Genomic DNA, 14009 nt, shown 5'->3' with positions numbered 1-14009 from the left:
TTTACCTCTTCATTAAAATTTAAAACTTGACTCTTTGGGGGAAAACCTTATAAATATGCACATAAACAGTTTCTAGTTTTAAACAATCATTCTTTTGTTCATTTGTCAAATATTTCTTGAATTACTTCTAAGGCTGTGGAAAAGCAAAAAAGCATTGTCCTGGCTGTTGAAAACAACACAGCACACCCAGACATAAACATAAATGGTTAGAGTGCCACGTGGCACACGTTTGTAACAGAGGTACGGTGGGCAGAGTTGGGGAAGATGGTGCCAAGCCCTCGTCCTGGTTACACACAGGGTAGAAGGTAACCTCTGATGACTTTGGGCTGCCCTGCAGTGTGACGTGAGCATCTCAGCATAAGTAAGCTTCCTGTTCGCAAGGGGTCATGTACTTGATCTTTGCCTGGACGTACAGTTGACACAGCTGATGCTTCTCTCCCTGTCTAGGTGTGACCCTGTTTTCAGTCTGTCCCTCTCTCTGGTAGACAGTCTCTAAGCTCCTGCACACGGTTGTATCACGCAGTGTTACTGATCTAAGTTGGTGAGCTCCCAGGTGGCACAAACCTTGTGGCCCTGTGTTAGATGTGAGCAGATGTGCCGTTCCTGTACTTGGCACCTTGTCCTGCAACGGACAAGCAGGAAGACACGGAAAATGGTGAGAGGTGACCTCTCCGGGTAAAACTCGGCATGAGTTCAGGAAGATGAGACTGTGTCATCAGAGCATGAACGCACGTGCCGTTCGTGGGGGTGGCCTGCGGTGTGTGAGGAGGGAGCTCTGCCCACCGGGCAGGACAGCGGGGGTCTGACAGACAGCACTGCTCACTGAGGGGCCTCCGTCCCGCTGTCCAGAGTCAGCTGACCATAGACGTTTGCCTTTATCTCTGGACTCTCAGTTCCGTTCCATTGTTCTGTGTTCCCCTCCTCGTGTCCATACTGGTATTACTTATTTATTTTCGCCCATAGCAGCGCCTGTTTTTCATTGCTCTGGGCAGGCTTTCTCTAGTTGCGGAGATCAGGGCTACCCTGTAGTTACCGCGCGCGGGCTCCTCTCGTCACCGAGCAAAGGCTGGAGAGCACGCGCTCAGTAGTTGCAGCTCACAGACTAGTTGCCCTGCAGCACAAGGAATCTTCCTGGACCTGGGAGCAAACCCGTGTCTCCTGCATCGGCAGGTGGATTCTCAACCACTGGACCACCAGGGAAGGCCGATGTCCACACTGTTTTGATTTCATTAGCTTTGTAGTAAGTTTGAAATCGGGACGTGTGAGTCCGTCTTTGTTCTTCCTTTGTTCATTTTTTACTCTTTGCCATGATGTGCTCAAGTCTCCCTAATTATAAAACAACTTTTTCCTTAAAGTTATCCTTTACTGAAAGACTTCATTCTGGTGCTTTATCTGCCCTCTCTGTCTTCTAGTCCTTCACTGAATCAGCCAGTCCGGGGTCCGCACTCAGCTGAAGAGATGGGACAGCAGACAGGTCGAAGCCCCCAAGTGTCCCTCCCTGTTAGCACTCCCCTTGCCCCACGAGCATTCGCTGTTCTGACTTTTGTCTCGTTACCTCGATTTTCTGTGCATTTTGTCAACAAGTGAACTTTCCCCAGCTTTTGTGCTTTAACAAATGGAATCATGCTACTCGTCCTTCCCTGCAGTTCTTCACGAGAACTGCAGCTGCGGTGCTTGAGGCTCCTCTCTGTTGTCCCCTGTTGAGTTTCATTTCATTCATCTTTCACTGCTCAAATTCTAGTGGGTGAATTTGCCATAGTTTATTCATCCGTTCTTTAATGGACAGTGGACTGTTTACATTGTCCTTTTTTTGCTGCTTCAGATGCTACTTGTGTACATTTTTGTATATGTTGCATGTATAGGACTAGAAGTTTCTTAGTTACATTTTATTTAGCCGTGGAATTGCTGAGTCAGCACTTCTGAACATCTTGCGTGCGTGCTGAGTCGCTTCAGCAGTGCCCTGCTCCTTGCAACTCCATGGACTGTAGGCCGCCAGACTCTTCTGTCCTTGGGAATCTCCAGACAAGAATCCTGGAGTGGGTTGCTATGCCCTTCTCCAGGGGATCTTCTGGACTCAGGAACTGAACCTGCGTCTCCCTGTAGCTCCTACATTGCAGGAACTTTCTTCACCACTGAGCCACCAGGGAAGCCCTTAGTGTCTTAGCTTTGTTGGCGTCACCAGGTTGTTTCCCAGAGGCGTTGGGCCGATTTCCACAAAAGTTCCTGTTGCTCCACACCCTCTCTAGCGTTTGACTTGGTTCAGTTTATTTGGTCAGTCTGGTGAGTTCAGAATAGTCTCTCACTGTGGTCTTGTTTACATGCAACTGCCATTGAGGTTGATCACATTTTAATATATTTATTTGACACATACAGCTTTTCTTTTGCTCATTTTGGGTGGGGCTCATTTTTCTCTTTGTTTTTAATTGACTGGTAGGAATTAATTTATTTTGAAGGCTAATTATTTGTCACTTTTACACGTAACAATTATATTCTCTAGGTTGTGGCTTTTCTTTCTTTCTTTCTTTTTTTAAGTTGCTCTCTAATAAATGGAATATCTGTATTTTTTACTTGGGTAGCTTTAGGTTTCTTTCTAAATGTCATTCTCCCAAAAAGTCACTTCATCAGAGAATGTGAGTGGGTGTAAGTTGACAAGTTCTGTAAAGATAACCCTTCTGCTTGTCATGCTTGATGCTAGTGGTTTAAGTCTCTGATATTACTGCTGTATCATTCATATTTTCCATGTGGGGTTTCTGAATATTGAATGACATTCAAGCATCTTCCTTCCCTCTCCTAATGCTGTCAGGCTTGGTCCCACCCTCTGTGACAGTTCTGGTGTTTGGAAGGCAGATTCTGGGATGCCCTTTTTTGACTAGGAGACATAGCTTGGAGCTTGCTTGAGCACTCCAGTTATACCGTTTGCACAGAATTTGATTTGTTTCTTTGTATATTTTGCAGTTCTTCCTGATCCTCCTTAGAATCCTTGCCATCCCTTCCAATATTTCTGCTATTGTAACAAAAGCAAATATTTTGGTAACTTGATTCAAGCTGTAATCTGTATATATGTTTCTGGTGTTTTTGTAGCTGTAGTATATGTTCCATACCACCTGTGGCATCGTCTCTATCCATAGGAGACTTCTGGAAAGCAGAGCTTCTGCCCTGTGTCTTATTTTCACCATCTAAGGTCTTAGGTATTTAGCAGATATAAAGCAGTTGTCCTTCTTCCATCAGTGTGGACTTAATTTTCTATTTTCAACCATTCTGAGGCCCTGCCATGCGCTGTGCTGGAAATCTTGGGCCAGTCCTGAAGGTCTCAGTTTCTCCATCTATAAAATAAGGGTGTTAGATGATATAACCTCCAGATTTCCTTTTAGCTCTTGGATCCCATTATTTGGTCTCCTAAACAAGCCAGTTGGCTTCCCTAGTGGTTCAGTTGGTAAAGAATCTGCCTGCAATGCAGGAGACCCAGGTTCAATCCCTGGGTCGGGAAGATCCCTTGGAGAAGGAAGTGGCAACCCATTCCAGTACTCTTACCTGGAGAATTCCACAGACAGAGGATCCAGGCAGGCTACAGTCGATGGGATTGCAAAGAGTCAGACACGACTGTGTGACTAACTTTAACTCTGGCCTTGAAACAAGCCAGAGATGTGCAGTATTAATACAACCCACAGGGCATTGTGTTTTGTTTTAAAACACCACATGGAAAACTGCACCGAAGGACTGATGATTTCAAACTGTGGTGCTGGAGAAGACTCTTGAGAGTCCCTTGGACGGCAAGGAGATCAAACCAGACAATTTAAAGAAAATTAACCCTGAATGTTCACTAGAAGGACTGATGCTGAAGTTGAAGCTTCAGTATTGTGGCTACCTGATGCCAAGAGCCGACTCATTGGAAAAGACCCTGATGCTGGGAAAGATTGAAGACAAAAGGAGAAGGGACGACAGAGGATGAGATGGTTAGATGGCATCACCCACTCAATGAACATGAGTTGAGCAAAGTCCGGGAGATAGTGAAGGACAGGGAAGTCTGGTGCACTGCAGTCTGTGGGATCGCAAAGAGTCAGACAGGACTTAGTGACTAAACAACAACAATTGAAAATTGCATAGCACTGGCTTTTGGTATCTCTGGTTGGTTAATTAGGTCTCTTCCCAGACCAGACCCCTTAAAGAAACTCTCTAAGACTGTCAAAAAAATTTTAAAAAGGATGCTCACTTAACTGAATTTTATTTAAACTATTTATGAGCCCCTTGCTTCCTGGAGTCACTGCAGCTTTGCAGGCAGGCAGTGACGTGCTGCTACTCGACGGCTCAGTTTTATTTTCTCCCCTGCAAAGAGGCAATTTGGAAGTTTAGGAATTATTTATGGCACCGTGGGGATAAACACAATCTGCTAAGTTATTTTTTTCAAGATTCGTTTCTGCATTTTAGGCTGGAAGCAGTGTCTTCATGCAGCAGCCATACTGTCATGCCCATGGATAAAATGAAGTGACATCGTTAGGCAAAAGTTTAGGCCAGATTCTCAAGTTGTGTTTTCAATGGACGTAATTCAGGAGTTGGCCAAGTGTAACATCTCTCAGACCGTATGACTTAGAATGCTCATATTATTAGGTGTTTCATGGAAAAAGAAGGAAAAGGACATGGCAGCTCACTCCAGTCCTCTAACCTGGGAAATTCCATGGACGGAGGAGCCTGACCGGCCACAGTCCATGGATATGCAAAGAGTTGGACACGACTGAGCGGCGGAATAACAAAACACAGGAAAAAGAAGACTTGACGCTCAATGAAGTGTGGGGCAGAGTGAGTTGGCAGAGCCATGTGTCTGTCTTGTGGAGTGTGTCTCTGAGCTGGGCGAGTGAGCAGAGCCCCGGTTACGGGACTCAGAGTCCGGCCAGGAGCACGTCCCTTCTGTAGAATGCGTCCCAAGGACACCTGGAGCGACGCTTGTCCATCGGCTGCTGGGTTGGTCGTGAACTAGGAGGCCTGCAGCGGTGTAATTTGGGGCAGTAATGACAAAGCACGGTAAGATAATTCTTCAGTTTTACCTTGAGGAGTGCCTTCAATGTGAAGGGAAGCAGCCAATATCAACATTCATAATTTAGCACATTCATTTGATATTTTAGGCTATTTGTCTACAGAGTCCTAGAAATGGAGGATTTGTGGGTTTTGAAGGCATTAGGAGGCGAAAGCTCTCAAAATCCATTATTGGATGCTTCCAGGTATTAGATCAGCATGTCCCTTCTCCGTCTGGTTCTTCAACACATGTTTGTGAAGTATCGGCCTGGCAGGCGCCATGCAAGGGCCATGGACACAGAGGGGTTTCCACCTCCAAGGGGCACCCAGTCCAGTGGTGGGGACGGCAGGTCATGAGCTGTGTCCCTGGATCTGTGGGGAAAGTCGGAGGAGGGGGAGGTTCCCTGAGAGACAGGGAAGGCTTCCCCAGGGTTGTGGTGCTGGACCTGAGCCGTGAAGGGGAGCAGGCTCTGTGATGGCACAGCGAGGAGGGGATCTTTCTGGGCAAAGAGCCGGGCCTGTGCAGGACACACCAGGTGGGCGGCCGCACTGCAGGTTCTGTAGAGACAGATTAGCGCGGAGCGCTGGGAGAACCCGGACCGGAACCACGTGGAGGCCGAGGTCTGCCCTGGAAGGGAGTGGAGGGCAAGTCAAGGACCTTCCATCTCACCTTGGGGGAGCACGCAGTTGAAAGATTGAAGCACTGTTGAGAGTGAGTCCAAGAAATGCAGCTTCAACGGCAGGAGACCAGGGGGACAGTCTAGACGGAGTGTGACGGCACCATGGGGGAGGGAGGGGCCCCACGCAGCAGGTCTAGGAGTCTCCCCCGGGTCCGTGCGCCCGGGGCCCTGACCTCGGTGTGGTGAAGAGGGCACCCTCTCAGGGGCAGCGAGTGCGTGCAGCCTTCCCGGGCTTCATTGACACCCAGAGCTCTGGTGTGCTCACCAGCGTGCGCCCTCCAGAGGACCGCAGCGGATTCCAGTGCCCACTCTCGCCCCCGCCTCCCCCGCTTTGGTACCTTCAGGTACCTTAGTAACCAGCGTAGCTCCTTCCTCATCCTGGAGGTTTGAAGAGGAGGCAGATCTCTTCGGAGGTTGAAGAGCTGACATTTTATTCCTGTTTTAGAGAGAGCTCTTCTGGATGCTGTCGGCTGCCAGCCCTATGGAATGGCTCAGGCTCCCCTTGGCGGGCCTCTCTGGGTCCTCCCTGAGCCCAAGCCTGTCTGCTTCCCAACGAGGAGCAGGATGACTGCATGCAGGAGGGGGTCTGCAGGGTCCTGGGGTACAGAGACCTGCGCCCCTGAGGCCAGACCCGAAGGGACCTTGGGCCCTTCCTTTCTCCAGGTCTGTGGCCCTGTCACTGGTTCGTGCAGTTAAGGCCCGTCCTCCTTGGCCGTGGCTGGTGAGTTCCCTGCTGGCCGTGGAGGGGCCTGGGCGCGGGAGCGTCTCGGTGGTTGCACGTCCCTCCTGTGTCCTGTCTTGGAGGTGCTGGAAGAGTAACGTGGGGAGGGCCTGGGGGGGGCAGAACAGACTCCTTCCTTCTGGTGCCTCCTGGCTGCGGCCGACTCTTCCCTCGACCACTACGGGGAGGGTGTACGTGTCCCTGCAGAAAATATTGGGAGCTTCAGACCAGAAAGATGGACCTTCACTGACAAATCCATTTATCCCTTACCATCCCTGAATCCCAGTGCCCGATTTAGAAAATGAGAATAACAACACGCACCTCACTGCTCTGGGTCGGAGAACAAATGAATCCATGGGTATAATGTGCTCAGCCCAGTATCTTGGGCTCAGTCGCTCAGTCACGTCTGACTCTTTGCGACCCATGGACTATAGTCCCCCAGGCTCCTCTGTCCATGAGATTCTCCGGGCAAGAACACTGAAGTGGGTAGTCATTCCCTCCTCCAGGGGATCTTCCTGACCCAGGGATTGAACCTGTGTCTCCTGTGTCTCTTGCATTGGCAGGCAGATTCTTTACCCACTGAGCCATCTGCGAAGCCCTAGCCACGTGTCTAGTGTTCGGTAAATGATCAAAACGTGTTAGATCTTTTCTCCTCTTACCTTAAGCCTTCCGTCTTTCAGAGAGTAGTTAAGTTGGAAATGATTCCAGGCGTCATTCACTCTGTGCATCTCCTGAAGTTGCCCGTTGGCGTTTGCAGCCACTTGCGTAAGGGCGGTTTCTTTTTGGGGTGGGTGCAGAGGAAGACGCCAGATGCCCCCAGGCCTCTGTGACTTGGAAAGGTTGGGGACCACCAGTGTCATCCAGTCCCCTGCCCTCGCACAGGAGGGCTTAGGCTCGTGTGATGAGGCAGTTGGAGGGGTGTGTGGTAGAGAACCAGACGCAGGTCTACGTGAGGGCCCAGGCCTTTTCATGACTAATAACGCTGTCGCCTTGAGGACCTTATTCAGACAAGCAAAATTTGTTAGGTGAAGGCGCTTGTTCCCGGGAAGGCAAAGCATTCATCGCTAGTTTTTTGAGGACAAGGCGAGGGAGACAGGGAGCATTTGTTGGGAAGCTAGATGCTTGGCAAGCATAGGTGGGTAAGACAGCGCCCCTGGCTTCGAAGAGAGAGTGGTCTAATGAGGGGTCCAGTCCCAAGCAGACCCCGAACCAGGTGGGTCATCAGGCCGGGGGCGGGGCGTTGGCAGCCAGGGCTGTCGGGGGTCCTGTACCCCGCAGAACTGCTGTCTGACCTTGATGTGGGAGGCTGCCCAGGACTCTGCCAGGACAGAGACAGGTCAGGCCTTCTCGCAGAGGGCAGCAGTCACAGGGCTTCTGAAGCGGGGGGCAAATCTCTGAGGACAGACGTGCGGTGTGATTGGGGGGAAGGTGTGGGCGGTGGGTCCAGAGGGACCTGGGGGGTGATGGCCTTGGCTTACAGGTTAGGGAGCTTCAGGCTGGGGTCACCACGGCCAGGAGACGTCCTTGGCGGGGGGTGGTGAGGGGAAGGCGAGTAGGAGATGGCTGTCCATTTATGATGAGAGTTTATTTCTAGGTCGCTTCCTTGCTTGTGTGTGCCTGTGTCTGTGTGTATTCTCCCTTCTGCTGACTTCACTTTTTTTTTTTTTTTTCCTTTTTCTATTTGGATCCTTCTGTTTTCTTTTTGGTTTTTTTGGCCACGCCTTGAGGCTTGTGGGATCTTAGTTCCCTGACCGGGGGTTGAACCCAGGCCCCAGGCAGTGGAAGTGCCGAGTCCCCACACTGGACCTGCAGGGGGTTCCCAGGTCCTCCCAGTGTTTAATGCAGATGCAAATGCATGTTCTTTTTCTTTCCTGCTTAATAAAGGTGGCGTACTATACTATATTGTTTTACATCTTTCCCCCCGCCCCCACCTCAGTAAACTTCTGGAGGTCTCTGTGTTGGAGAGTGTCTCCACCACGTATATGAGCCATACTGTGTTTAACCGGCGCTACCAGTGCTAAGCTGAGAGGCATTCTGTGCTGTGTCTGAGCTTGCCGTCCAGAGCGATGTTTCAGGGAATCGCTGTGGACGTGTTGCATTCTGTGCGCCAGTCTCTCTGTGGGACGTGTCTCTAGAAGCGAACCCGGGGCTCCCCTGGCGGTCCATTGTGTCCAGTGTAGAAGTGGACTTGTTCGAGCAGTCACTCCACGGATCTTCTTGGGCCGCCTCTCCACTGTTTCTGTGCTTTTCTGAAAAGCCCCCAGGGGTTCTCCACGAAGGTGGTCGAGACACTCCCCTCACTTTGTCCGCCTCAGCTCCCCTTCAGGAAGGCCTCGGGACGGGTTCTGCTCCCCGACAGTCACGTCGTATTTGATGTGATCGGAGGTGCCGTCAGAACTTTCTGGGTCACTACTGTTCCTAGATCTGCATTCAGAGTTTACTTTCATTCTGAGCTTTTTGTGTATTTCCTAGAAAAGTTACTTTTGAATTAATTTACATATAAAAGTCCTATATTTTCATCTTGTTTTTATCCTGCCACTTCAGGTATAATGAAATAAATGAAAACGTCTTCAGATGTTGACTTCTAAGGCTTTATTACCAGAGGCAGCTTCGTTATGTTTGTGGGAATTCAGTGTGCTTTGAAGGAATTAATCTAGCCTTACTCGCAATCTGTATGTGTTTACATAGAATGAACAAACATTACCTTGCGTTTCATGAAAATTCAATTATTCCCGTCTCCGCGAAACACGCTCTGCTTCGTATTTAATTGTCAAGGAAGTCAGTGTGATGATTCTTGAACTGTCTAAGACTTGGGGCTCTCTAGCTCCCTGCTTTCTTTTATCATCCGTGGAGAAGTGGCCACTGGGCCCTCATCATCCTGCAGCCCTGACCCTGTGTTTGGGGGTGTGGACCACATCTGTCTCCATGGTATCGGGCTCATATGAGCTACACATTCCTGCTAGAGTGTTCTTAGAATTAAGAGAAGCCAAGTGAAGGCTAATGCTGTCCACGATTAATGCAGTGGAATCCACTGTATGTGGAATCTATTCGGAGTCTGCGTGATACTCAGTTTGCCGGTTTCTCCCTGAGAGCCTAATCTCCTTGAGGGTAGGAACCATTGTGAGTTCCTCCTGGTTAGCGGCTGCGGTATCACAGGTACTGAGCAGATGCTCTGCATGTTTTCAGCGGGCACAGGTGTCTGTGATGGAATCAGGGCGGTTCCGCTCAGGTCGAGGGCCCAGGTGCCCAGCGTCCCTGAGGCGCAGGCACAGGGCATGGTGCAGGGTTGGAAATGGAATGATCAGGAGGGTAGACAGGGCCACAGGGACGCTGGGGGTTCCCAAATGGTCATGCGGAGAACTTGGTGGCCCCTCAGGTCCTTCCTGACCGGCCTTGGCTGCCCCTGCGGTCCCCGCTCGCCCCGCTCTCCCCTGCAGACGCCCCTGCAGGGAGCCCAGAGGTACCACGCACACTCTGTCCAGGGCTTCCGGCGCTCGCGTGGCCTCCGGGCGGAGGTTGGTTCCTGCTGTGCCTCCACACTGTTCCTGAGCTGCTTCATACGCGTCTCACCTTCAGTAGGTGCTCAGCAGACTTTTGGGCTTCCCTGGTGGCTCAGACGGTAAAGAATCCACCTGCAGTGCTGAAGTCCCGGGTTCGATGCCGGGGTCGGGAAGACCCCCTGGAGGAGGGCATGGCAACCCACTCCAGTGTTCCTGCCTGGAGAATCCCGTGGACAGAGGAGCCTGGCGGGCTACAGTCCACGGGGTCGCAAAGAGTCGAACAGGACTGAGTGAGCAAACTTCAGTAGATATCGAACGCGTGGATGAAGGAATGCATTCTGGTGCAGATTCCCCACGTCTGGACTAAAAGATGGATTGGATGGAGCGGGGATGGGAGGCAGTGAGTTGGCTGGGAGTGCTTCCAGTCCCCTCGGAGAGAAATGTGACAGTGTGAATTACATCCGCAGCCGCAGAAATCTAGGGAGGAAATGGATTCTGGAGGCTGGAGGAAGCAGCTGACGGCCGAGAGGCACGAAGGAGGCGGGCGTCACGCAGAGCGGAGGAGCCAGGGGAAGCGGCGGAGTGAGGCGGCCAGACGCGCCCCTCATCACGCCGCCCCCGGCTGTTCTTTTGGGTGATGGGGAGGCCCTTCTGTGTAGGTTCGGTTGAACATCAGCTTATCTAAGGGTTAACTGCCTTGGTTTGAGAAACTATGACCAAAGTTTCTACAGCAAATTGTGGGATGCTGAAGCATCGTTTGCCTAATTATTTGATTATTTAGATTTATTCATAACAGTTCTACAAAGGCTGGGAGATAATAATGACTTCTATAGAAAGAGATGCACGTAGTTAAAAATCTTAGGGAGAAAAGGGCAAAAGAAAACAAGAATAGGAAAAGGAGAAAGCTGGGCTAGGGTTGTGGCAGAGAAACACACGTTTGTCTCCATTGCTGTAGGAGACATAAATCTGGCTCTCGCTGCCTAATGCTGAAAGGAAAGTGGGAAACACAGTTAATTAACAGTCTCTAGTATAATATCTGCAAGACAAAAGCAGACCCCCTTTTTTTTTTTAAGGGAAAGCTCAATATTCTGGGCACAGAGAGCTGGGAGAAAATACCCCCACGCCTGTGAGACGTGATGTCTTTAACACGGTCGAGTTTCATGGTTTTTTTTTTTTTTTACATCCCTTGGTCTTTTTTCCTACTAGTGTGATACAGTTTGCTCTACTTAACGTATAATGAAGTTAATTGTGAAAGATCTCTAACCCAAATCCACAGATTACTTCCAAATCCCCTTTTCTGTCTTTTACCAATTGGTCACCTGACAAGTCCACACTGGCAAGCCCTGCCGTGCAGGGCATGTCACCCGGTACCCAGGAGGTACACGTGTATGGGAATTCCCTGAGGAGCTCACAGTCCCAGTGGGCAGCCTAGGTGTAAATACGTGGAAAGTGTGTTCCAGGCCGTAGGCCGAGACCTTCAAGGATGTCTGGCAGTTCAGCTGACGGAGAGGCTGGTGAGGCCTGGGGGCGCCAAGGGAGGTCTGGGAAGAAGGAGTGATTAGTTTGTGATAGCCTCGATGTTTTTATTATTTAGTTTATGCACTAAATTGGGACTTGAGTCATTAGTTGATTCTTTCAACACATTTTGAGTTTTGGTATAGTCTCTAGAAACATCATGTTCCCCAGTTTGTTTTTGGCATAGAAGTGTGCTTGTTAGCTCAATCAGTGCCATTTGGGGTTACCAAGTATGCCCTCCATTCCACGGGTGCCTGGACACACTCTTCTGCCATCTCTCCTAAATGCCACGCCAACCTTCCTTATGTCCTAGTTTACATCCTTTTATTTCAAGTGGTTGGTACTGTTCTGAAAGCACAAACACTTGTTTTTCTAGAGATGATCTTTTAACAGTCAGGTCTTCGTCATTATAATCTCTTCATAATCTTTGGATTTTCGATGCTTGGAGGGTGAAGTCCTGCTGCGCTCTGGTCCCGGCCGCCCCTCTGCCCCCACCCAGCCCGCCCCCGTGGCCCCTGGCGTTCCTGCCACCCCGGCCTCTCAGTTCTTCCACGTGCCCTTTCTTCTGCTGGGACCAGCCTGGCCTAGCAGAGGACCCCATGGGACGTACCTGAAGCCCTTGTGTACTTCCTGGTCTTCAGGAGCGTCTGTGTCACCATGGCAACGGACCGATGGTGATTGCGTCCCTGACTCAGCGCTTCTCCAAGACTGTAGGCAGGGTGAGGACACGGCTCAGCATCCCCCAGCCTCTCGCAGCGCCTGGTGTGGAGCCAGCCATCACAGACACTTTGGAGTGGTGTCATCGAGAGGCTCCCTTCTCTGGTCTTCACTGAAGACGCCCTTGGTTACCGCTTATTCGTTATTTGTTTCTTACTCTGCAGATGGGTCCCAAGCAGCTTTTTGGTTTTAAATTTCTGCAGAAGTTTCCAAAAAGCCACTCCAAAGGTGACACAAGTCTCTATTTGTTGCCTTTCAAAAATATATACACATTGGGTACCCAGGGAAGCTTTTTGAAGCTTGGGTACGTGCTGGTCTCCGGGGAGCCAGCAGGGAGGGCCCGGCAGTGAGGGTGGTAGTCGAGTAACGTCTGATGTGGTTTACAGAGCAGTTTCAAAGCAGAGTGATGGAGGCAATCGCAGAAACTATAGGCAGCGGTGCCGTGGAAGCACAGAATGCCACTCTCCCTTCAGTGACCTGAACTCAGAATGTCTCCCCTGTCCAGCTCCCTGTTGGTGTTTGTTACCTTAATGTTCTATGTCACGGAGGTTCGCTCTGTAAACCGCCGCTTTCTGATCTCATTGCTCCCAATTATAAGGCATTGAGAAAGCGGGAGACCGGGGGTGACGCGTGGGGCAGTGTCGAGACCTTCACCCTCAGCGCGGGAGGCTGGGGGTGGTTGTGGTCTCACCGCTGACCAATGGGCTGCCTGGCTCCAGGGGGGTCCTGGGGCACTTCCGTGTCCTCATCTGTCAGAGGAAGAGCCTGAGATGACATTGAGGATTGTTCACAGTCTCAGCTTTGTTCATTGAACAAATGTTTATCGCGCCCCTACCGTGTGCCAGCCTCTCTCCCAGGCACTGCAGAGCACAGGCAAGCGCGCCCTCCAGCTCCGCCACAGCCCGTGTTCTGGGCATTTGAAGGTGGAGTCGGCTCCAGCTTCTCTGTGTGATGGGAGGGCCCCCGGGCAGCAGGGCTGGAGAGCTGGACCCGTCCTGCGATGACCGATGGACACCCCACCCTCAGGCCGAGCGGATGCCTCTCACAGGCGGAAGCAAGGGCCAGTGGCGAGGACTGGGTGGCCCTCATCCTGCTCCCTGCCCCGTCTATCCCCACGTCCTGGCCAGCGTTCTGTCTCACAGCACGGGAGACGGGGAGGCTGAGCGGCACCTTCGCCTTGGCCCGAGTCTTCCTGCCGTTGGTTTAAGCTCCAGTCGTGACACAAAAGTGCTTCAGGATCCCCCACCCCGCCCTACAGACCACGAACACCCGCTTTGCCAGCCAGGCCTCGAGCCACTGTCCTCGCCCTTCCCTCCCTGCCTGTGGTCACGGGGGCGGGCGTGAGCCCCTTTCCCCTCTGGCCGCTCACAGCTCCGGTACCCCCTCTGCCGGCCGGTGTCCCCCCCCACCAGGCGTGGCCACGCCGTCACAGTCAGTTCGACGGCTCTCTCTGACGCTTGGGCCCCGGAGCCGCCTCCTCCGCCCCGACCCCCGTGCCCCTGCAGTGTCCGCACCATCCAGGGCAGGGCTGGCTGCTGGGTGCGGCTCCTCTGCGGCTCACCGGACTCCCTGAACATTCCTGACCCACAGGACTGGTTGCGGAGTTGCGCTGTGACTGGATCTCCTCCCGTATTTCCCGGAGTTTACCTTCTGGTATCATTTGAGGATTTTTGTGTTTAACCTTCTAGCTCTGAGCTCCTTGACAGCAGGGCCTGTGTGTGTTTTATTTATTTATTTTTTAATCCCTTGAAGCACCCGGTTCCTAGACATGATGAAAATTTAATGACCTGAAATAAATAGAATCGAATTCTTGGAGAGTTGGATTTTAGACGTGGAAATAAGCCTATGGTTTTCCTTCCTGTTTCTCTG

At 51.3% G+C, this 14009-nt stretch overlaps 1 protein-coding gene and 1 long non-coding RNA gene across 5 annotated transcripts in view; one reads left to right on the top strand and one right to left on the bottom strand.

Annotated features, from left to right (window-relative positions):
- FARS2 (phenylalanyl-tRNA synthetase 2, mitochondrial) overlaps positions 1-14009 on the top strand; it is a 289117-nt gene that overhangs the window by 89615 nt on the left and 185493 nt on the right. The gene's annotated exons all lie outside the window — the stretch shown is intronic.
- LOC145517874 (uncharacterized) lies at positions 1302-12082 on the bottom strand. The gene is made up of 2 exons (XR_014062425.1): positions 12034-12082; positions 1302-3323 (listed from the first exon to the last, which is right to left on the bottom strand). It is a non-coding gene; the product is annotated as an uncharacterized LOC145517874 (long non-coding RNA).

This window comes from Giraffa tippelskirchi, chromosome 8 (genome assembly GCF_054371585.1).
Source record: "Giraffa tippelskirchi isolate mGirTip1 chromosome 8, T2T-mGirTip1v1.2.pri, whole genome shotgun sequence".
Taxonomy (NCBI): Eukaryota; Metazoa; Chordata; class Mammalia; order Artiodactyla; family Giraffidae; genus Giraffa; species Giraffa tippelskirchi.
The sequence above is the reverse complement of the archived record's forward strand: the minus strand, read 5'-3'. Positions and strand labels throughout refer to the sequence as shown.